Raw genomic sequence first — 8,293 nt, forward strand, 5'->3', positions numbered from 1 at the left:
AATAAGAAAGTTACCATGTGTTCCTATAGAATTAATGTTTACAGTGGCCACTTGATTTAGGAACTTCTTCTTCTTGAAAATTTTCTCCTGTATATATAACTAGGGGTGCTTCTGAAGATCATTCTATGGGAACACCCCTTGTGAGGATAACCCAGCAAGCCTGCTACAATGAATATGTTGACCTCAGCTTAGACTTAATTAGAATTTCTAATTTTAAAGCTCAGGGTCCTTGATAAAAAACTCTTTATGAGATTTTTATAAGCTCCTAAGTCAAGAAGCATTGATAAATTAAGGATAAAAAGAAGAGTTGCTCTTTTTCCTTGTAAAGAAGTAACCAGACTCTTGATTTCTGCCTCTCCTGTCTTTTGTGTGTCATGAGACTTAACTGTACGGTCCTTCCTCCTGAGTAAGGCTAAAAATCTTATGTCTAGTTTAAATGGATTTCTACTCTCCGCCAACATTCTACCACCATTAAGGGACCATTTCCAGCTTGTCAGAATTTTTGTTAATTTCTCACATTTTATTCAGTAAATCATCGAGAATGCTTTTAAATATGATGTCACCATTTTATCCCACATCAGTTAAGAAGATAGGAAGACTGTGTGCTTCAGGACTCCATTTGGATACCTCGTATGAGAAAAGAAGAAAAATAGTAAAAACTCAGTGGCTTCTCAACACACAGCTGGTCTCAAGAGAAGTTAATTCAAGCAATGTGATCATATGTTTGGCATGAAATTTCCTAAAACTCTAAGTGAGATAATTAATTTGAGTAATCAAAAGTGAAAGAGGCCCTATAAAAAGTCAAGAAGATACACACTAAGCTACATCTAATTAATAATGTAAGTCTAAAGAATTTCTGTGACATAAAACAGGGTATAAAACTTTAGGCTTTTGGAGATAGACCTGGAATTTAATTTTGATACTGCCACATTCTTATATTCATACTTTATATATCTTGGCTTTGTCATCTATAAAATTTACAAATTTTTAATTATAGAATGCTATCATAACATAGGGATAAAATTGCATATGTAGGAAAATTTTCAGAAAAGCTTAATGAGCTGGTACATTTGAAATATATAAGTAAAATTTCAGTAAATATTTGACACAATTGCATATATTTTTCCTACTTCTCTCTTTTTGTTCTTTTTGTACTGGGAATCAAACTAAGGACCTTGCACTTGATAGGCAGATGCTTGTGCCACTAAGCTATACCCCCAACTCTTGTTTCCTATGTCTAATTTCTACTCTAGTTTGCATATAGTGGTTATGTATATGTGACAAGTAGAAATCTACTGACCTTTGTCTGACTAAATATCACTTCTGTAGGTTAACTATTATTGCTTTTCATAATTTAATTATAAGTAAATACCTATATTCTACCTTAAAATTAGATGTGCATAAAAATAAACTATTCAGTATCTGGAACAAGTTAAAAAGATATTAATAATAATCAAACAAAAGTCCTCTTAATGATATGAAGTATACAGGTTAAAAGTATGGTATACTACAAAGAAAATTATTTCTTTTCAGTCTAAAAACTTTTGTGGAAAACCTTATAAAATTAAATAAATAATTTTTCCAATTATGTAGAAATGTTTCAAGATCCAAAACTGTAAGCCTGTTTGTGTTTTACTTGGTTGTAAATTAGTGCTTCAGGCTTAATTCTGTGGTTTTCTTGTCATGAATTTCCATATAGAAAGAAAAGATTTTATTTTTACACTTCATATTGAGCACTGACATAAATAACTTCAGACTTATGTAGTACAATAAAAATGGGAGGCTTGTTTGTGCTAATTTACATCAAATTGATGATTTGATTTTTAGTTGAGTACAATTCAACAAATTCAGTTAATTGGAACTTAGCACAATTCAGAAAATACTGCTAAGTGATTTTCATTTGTCCTCAGGCTATGATTAGGATGATAATAATTTTTGGCCCTTTTAGATCAAATATTTCAATATTTTACAATCAGAATGTCTGACACTAAATAGTTGAGTACATTTTCTTTCAGAGATAGAAAAAAGGAAAATGATACAGGCAGATCTTGATAACTTAATGAATTAAAAAGACAAGTTTTTACTTATTCCAATTTTTAGAATGTCTAGAGGGCTAACATTTATTCAAGACTCATATTCTTTCCTCAAATCTCCAGAGATTTTCACCTAAAAAGTTTGCCAAATTTTGGAAGGGACACTATGGTGTGGACCACTGGCCTGTGCGATCCCCAGGGACTTCTGTGTGACTAAGAGGTTCTCTCAGCAATTAACTTTTTCAAATTGTAGTATGGATAGCTGCAAATTGGAAAGTCGTCTCCCATTCTTGGCTCCTAGACAGAAAAGACAATGTCTTTTAGTAGTAACATTGTTCCTATGGGGCATTATCTCTTCACAATGCTGTACTTGAAGACTAAGAATACCCTAAGTACAGTTCAGAGGAATTACCTTTTAAAAGAACAAAAAAAATCCACACATGTTGATATATATCATACATCTTTTATGTTCTCTACAAAACTATGAGGTAAATTACATTATCTTCATTTATCCAGTGAAGTAATTAGAACACAGAAAAGGTAAGCAGCCTCCTTAATGTCATTAAAGGTTGAATTAACTGGCAGAGATTCAGTTTGAATCCAGGCAGTCTGTTTCCAAAGCTACTGCTTTTATGGTATATGTACCTCTTAACTGCAGAAAGATGGATAGAACTTCACCATAACTTGGCTTTCTTCTATGAAAAAATGATTCCTATTCAGTGTAGCCCAAGTTATATCTGGGCTCAATACATTACTGTTACTGTTAAATTTAACAGTAAATTTATTATCTTCATAATTGTAACACTTTATTTGCTGCATATCCATTCATTCAATGTTCATGGAACATTCATTATGACTGGGGGATTATGTGAGACTTCATGTTTAAGGATACAAATAAATCACAATTTGTGCTTTCATGGAGGTAGCAGTCCATTGGGGGTTATTAACTATCTAAAACTAAAGTGAGGGAAGTATCTAATATTTAATGTGTTCTGGGAACATGCGTAAACAGTCAGTTCTCTCAGGTTCTTCATTTTCTTTTTCTCTCTTTCTTTCTTTTCTTTTTTAAAATTTTATTGAGAAACAAATAGCAATGAGATATTTTTAAACCCAATTAGTAGGACAGTTTCAATAATTAATGCATTGCATATTGTTGCCTTCATAGTGCTTATTCATAGTACAAGATGCAAACATGATCTCCTGTCCAAACACTATTAGTACAAATCTTTATTCTCACAGAATTAAAAGAAAGTAGCTAAATATCTAGCTTAACTATTTTGTATATACCGATACAAAATGGTCCTTCATTTGTATCCCATTTTTGCTTAGTTTTGTCAGAGATGGGTATTCCATTGCCATTTAAATATTTTAGGTGCCTGAATTCAGCAAAAGAAATCAACATACTTCAGTAGTTCATAATAGTAGTGGGGTATCCATAGGATTGGCAATGTCGGAAGTTGTTGACTAGAGCCTTTTACAGCTCAGCATATTAATATGGCTTTACTTTTTATACCTTGTTTTTATAATTTTCTGCTGGGTGGTTAAGACCTGTTGACTAGAGCCTTTTACAGCTCAGCATATTAATATGGCTTTACTTTTTTTTTTTTTGAAAGTCAACACTCATTCTTTGGTCTTTAATTTTTGAAAACAAATTTTCTAGGATACAAACATAAAGATAAGCAGCAAATAAAAGAGAACAATGATCCTGAATTCAAAAGGATAAACAAATATTTAAGCCGGGTCTATCACCATGCACTAAACTAAAGTCAAAATGGATTAAACATCTAAACATTAAAGCAGAGATACTAAATCTCCTGGAAGAGAATGTAGGCAAAACTCTTGAAGACATAGGGGTAGGCAAAGAGTTCATGGACAAAAATCAAATCGCACGGGTAACAGTTGAAAAACTTAACAACTGGGACCTGCTCTTACTGAGAAGTTTTTTCACGTCAAAAGAAATTACCAACAAAGTGAAATGGCTTTACTTTTTATACCTTGTGTTTATACTTTTCTGCTGGATGGTTAAGACCAAGACAAAGCAAGACCTATATAACAAGAAATGTAACTTTTTTGTCTCACAAGGTCTGTATACAATGGAGTATTACTTAGCTATAAAGAATGATAAACTCGAAACCTTTATTTTGAAGTGGATGCCATTTGAAGATATACTCATAAGTAAAATAAACCAGACTCACATGTGTAAATATCACATAGTCTCGCTAGTGTAAGAATTCAAAAGAATAAATAAAAATAGAGAGGTATAACACAATTAAAAGAAAAGCAAGAATTTAAGGATTAGGCAATGAAGAGAGCGCAAGGAGAAAAGCTAGGAAACATGACAGGGGCAAAACCATAAATTTATATGCACAAGATGGTGAAGACAATGATCCTGAGAATCTTCAGCAGGATTTTGAAACTAGCAGTTAATTGGCAGGATTCTCACCCTGACTGACTATATATAGTGATATCTGTGAACTGAGCAACTGCACTGAAGATAGCAATGTGTAATGGTAGGGTCATGCTTGAAATGCCTGTCGTTCTGGTCTTCTAAATATGTATTGCTTGTCATGTCATATCAATTACTACTGTACTGTATCTCAAGTAAAAGATTGTTTTTAAAAAATGCGTAATGAATAAAACCAAGAGACAAGAAAAACATGTGATAGGACTGTCCTGCTACAATGCTGTATATGGCTAGAGTCCTAAATTTATTTGTAAAAATATGTAATTATTTATTCCTATTTTTTATTTTTTATTTTTCTTCACATTCTGTAGGTATTAAAAGTTTAGCACACCACTACCTGATGAAAAATACCTGTTCCATGTTATGTCTAAGGTGTTTAACATTCAGAAAGATAGTGAGGTTAAGCTCAACTGCCTGTGTTATAGGGTAATAATATCAAGCTTCTCTTCTGGAGGATGAACAACTTAAGTTTGCTGGACAAAAATTAGAGAAAAAGAGGGGCTGCAAGGACAGTCAACATTTTGGCCCTAGCCTTTCAAGGTCAGTGAAGACTCAGGACATAGGAAAACCTGTACTGTAACATCCTGTAACTCAATGGTATCCCAAATTTTCTGATCAAGGATATTACGGGGCCACAGAGGAAAGTGATCTATGATGGAAAATGTGCCTAAGGAGAGTCACATGTACAGAAAACATTCTCTCAGTCTTTCATAGTGAGCAAATTGGTCAAGCAATAGCTGTGACTCATCCACATGACTAACACTGACAAAGGATCAACAAACTGTGATATCGGGTTTCAGGGTAAATCTTGAGGAGACTCTTTTTTTTATTTTGAGACAAGGTATCATTATGTAGTTCAGGCTGGCCTTGAACTGAATGCAATCATCTTGTCTCAGCCTCCCAAGTGCTGGGATTGGAGGCATGTACCACCATGGCTGCCTATAGGATTTTATTTATTTATTTATTTATTTATTTATTTATTTAATGTTGCTTGTTTGAGACCGCTTCACTATGTAGCTCAGAATGGCCTCAAAAATCACAGTGACCATCTAGCCTCAGCCTCCTAAGTTCAGAGATTGCAGGCATGTGGCACCACCCCCGGCTTTAAGTTACACAGTTTTTAGATCAAGATTAACATAATAGGACTTTGATTGTTAACAGCAAGGGTCTACAGCAATCACACTCTGCATTCATACACAAAATACAAAAAGAAGCCACATAAAATGTCAAATATCTATAATTTATAATTCATTATATCATAAAATATTAACTGTTCATGTAAGTTTGATAACTGAACAGATCCAGTCAATTCTCTTTTATGAATTACCTTAAGCAGACCATAACTGTACTTCCATGCTATATCCTAGTCATAATTTACATCACGCAGAACATGATCTGGTCTTGACATTCATCTGTTCATTTTCCCATAAACATTTGCAAGAAGTGTTACAGTGTTTCTTTAAATTTGCAGTGTGGTCATTTCTCTGACACTGCTGTAAACCCCACAATCTTTTCCGTGATAGTCTCTTCAGAAAGCATTTTTGCATTATTCCATTAAAATGGGCATTGTGCATGTCCGCAATTAGGTGTTAAGTGTTTGAGTGGGCATGAGATATGGTTTGGGGACTTTGAGGAGCAAAGGAAGGTTTTACATTTTTATTTGTGGCAATAAAATTACCTGAGCTACCTGGGACTCCTGTGCCTGTTTTGTGATAATAGAATAAAATGGCACAGAACAAATATCAAACCTTGAATTATGTTTACAATTCAATATTTCATCTTTATTTATAAGCACAATTTTCTTTACAGGTGGTTCAATCTTTTTCTACACATTCACTTATATAGAACAAAAGGTAGAAATAGTTATAATGAATTATGTAGTTGGAAATTGACCAAGAAGATTTTGGTTGCAACATCTCACACTATCCCCAGTCTAGTTTTCTCCCTTTGAGGATCACAGAAATACTGTAACAAAATCTTGCTCGTGAACTATTTGTGAGAGTCACTTTTTCTGGCATCATTTTCGGACTGAAAGACCTAATTTTGAGAATGAGACTCTGTAGATTTTCTCTTTCCTTATTAATCAAACACCTTGCATGTTCCAGGTTGTGCAGGGAGAAGGGAAAGGAGTTTCCATCAGCCTGACCTGAAGAGTCTCCAGGCTTAGCAGCAAATGTGGATATCCTGTGAAGCTACTTAGTTGGGAGTGTATGTCACACTCCAACTAATGTCTAATGTTCAATTAAATATTTCAAGATGTAATTTTTTATTTAATATTTCTAGGGAAAGGCCTACAGGGTGTTCAGTGTCTCACTATTAGATCAGACTCATAGTGATCCACCAGTTTACAGCCTCCCAAGAAAAAACAAAAACAAAAACAAACAAACAAACAAACACCCCACAGGGGCTGGGGAGATGGCTCAGTAGAATAAGCACTTGTCTGGCAAGCGCAAGCACCTGAGTTCAGTCCTTGGTTCTGAAAAACAAAAAATAAATAAAACAGACTACCAAGAGTCTGGGATTATAGGCCCACCACCACGCCCAGTCTCAGATGCCATCTCAGCCCGCCCCAGGGATGGGGCTGGCACTGCAGGCCCCAGGATTGAACCCCCAGCTCCTGTTCCTGCTTGCAGGCCCTTTAATCTGCTGAGCTATTTGGATGGCCCTCAAGAGATATTTAATTCTACAAGAATCAGTTTCCAAATAGTCTTGTCCACTGGAGATTTTTGCTTTGTTTTGAATGTTTGGTAAGATTTAAAACTAAGTAACAGTCACATTACAAATGTATCACTGAGCATTGTGGATATGGCTCAATAAAATAAGAGCAAGGGCTTGAGTTCAATCTCTGGTTCTACCAAAATAAATAAATAAATAAATAAATAAATAAATAAATAAATAAATAAATAAATAAATAAATAAATAAATAAATAAATAAATCACTGATTACATTTTCTCAAAATGGTTATTTAATCTTCGGGTTTTTATAAAACTCCAGTGAGTAAATTGCATACAAACTTTAAGCAATTTTGCCCAACAGCTCAAAAGAGGTGAAATATACATGATTCTTATTTTGTTGTGGGGGCGAGGCTGGCGCAGCATGTGGTCCTGGGGATCAAACCGTGGTCCATTGAACCTGCCTAAGCTTATCTAAGCAGGTGATTTAGACCGCTGAGCTATTTGGCTGGCCCAAAATGATTCTTCTTGTTTCTCTATTCTATTTTACTGGCAGTGATAAATACACTCTTCTTTTTAAACTGAAGTTGCCATGTCATAAACATGACAGAAGGAAGAATGAAGTATGATTTGAATAGATATGAATCTTCTGAAAATATCTAAATGATTTAATGTTTTATGTTCTTTTATATTTATGTAAAGTCAGGGCATTGGTTGTACCTTTACATATCACACGTGGTTATTAGGTGTGTCGACAAAACTGGTGGGTAGAACAACAGGCAGAATCACTGAGGGAACTGAATGAAGGAAAATGTGTTTGGATGAGGATGTAAAGCCTAGGATAATAGATATCATAGTGATGCCTATATAAGACTAGCTTGATTCTACATCTTAAATAATGAATCAGTAATCATTAGCTCACTTTCAAGAAAAGTGTCCCTAAAACATTTAGGAAGGAAGAATAAAAAGAAATTTCAGTTATATGTAGAAGATGGACAAGGCAATGATCCTGAGAATCTCCAGAAGATTTTTGAATCTAGCAGTTAATTGGAAAGATTCCCACCCTTACTAACTATATATACTGATACCTGCGAACTAAGCAACTGCACTGAAGATGGTAATA

The sequence above is a fragment of the Octodon degus genome, unplaced genomic scaffold, assembly GCF_000260255.1.
Source record: "Octodon degus isolate 3935 unplaced genomic scaffold, OctDeg1.0 scaffold00041, whole genome shotgun sequence".
Taxonomy (NCBI): domain Eukaryota; kingdom Metazoa; phylum Chordata; class Mammalia; order Rodentia; family Octodontidae; genus Octodon; species Octodon degus.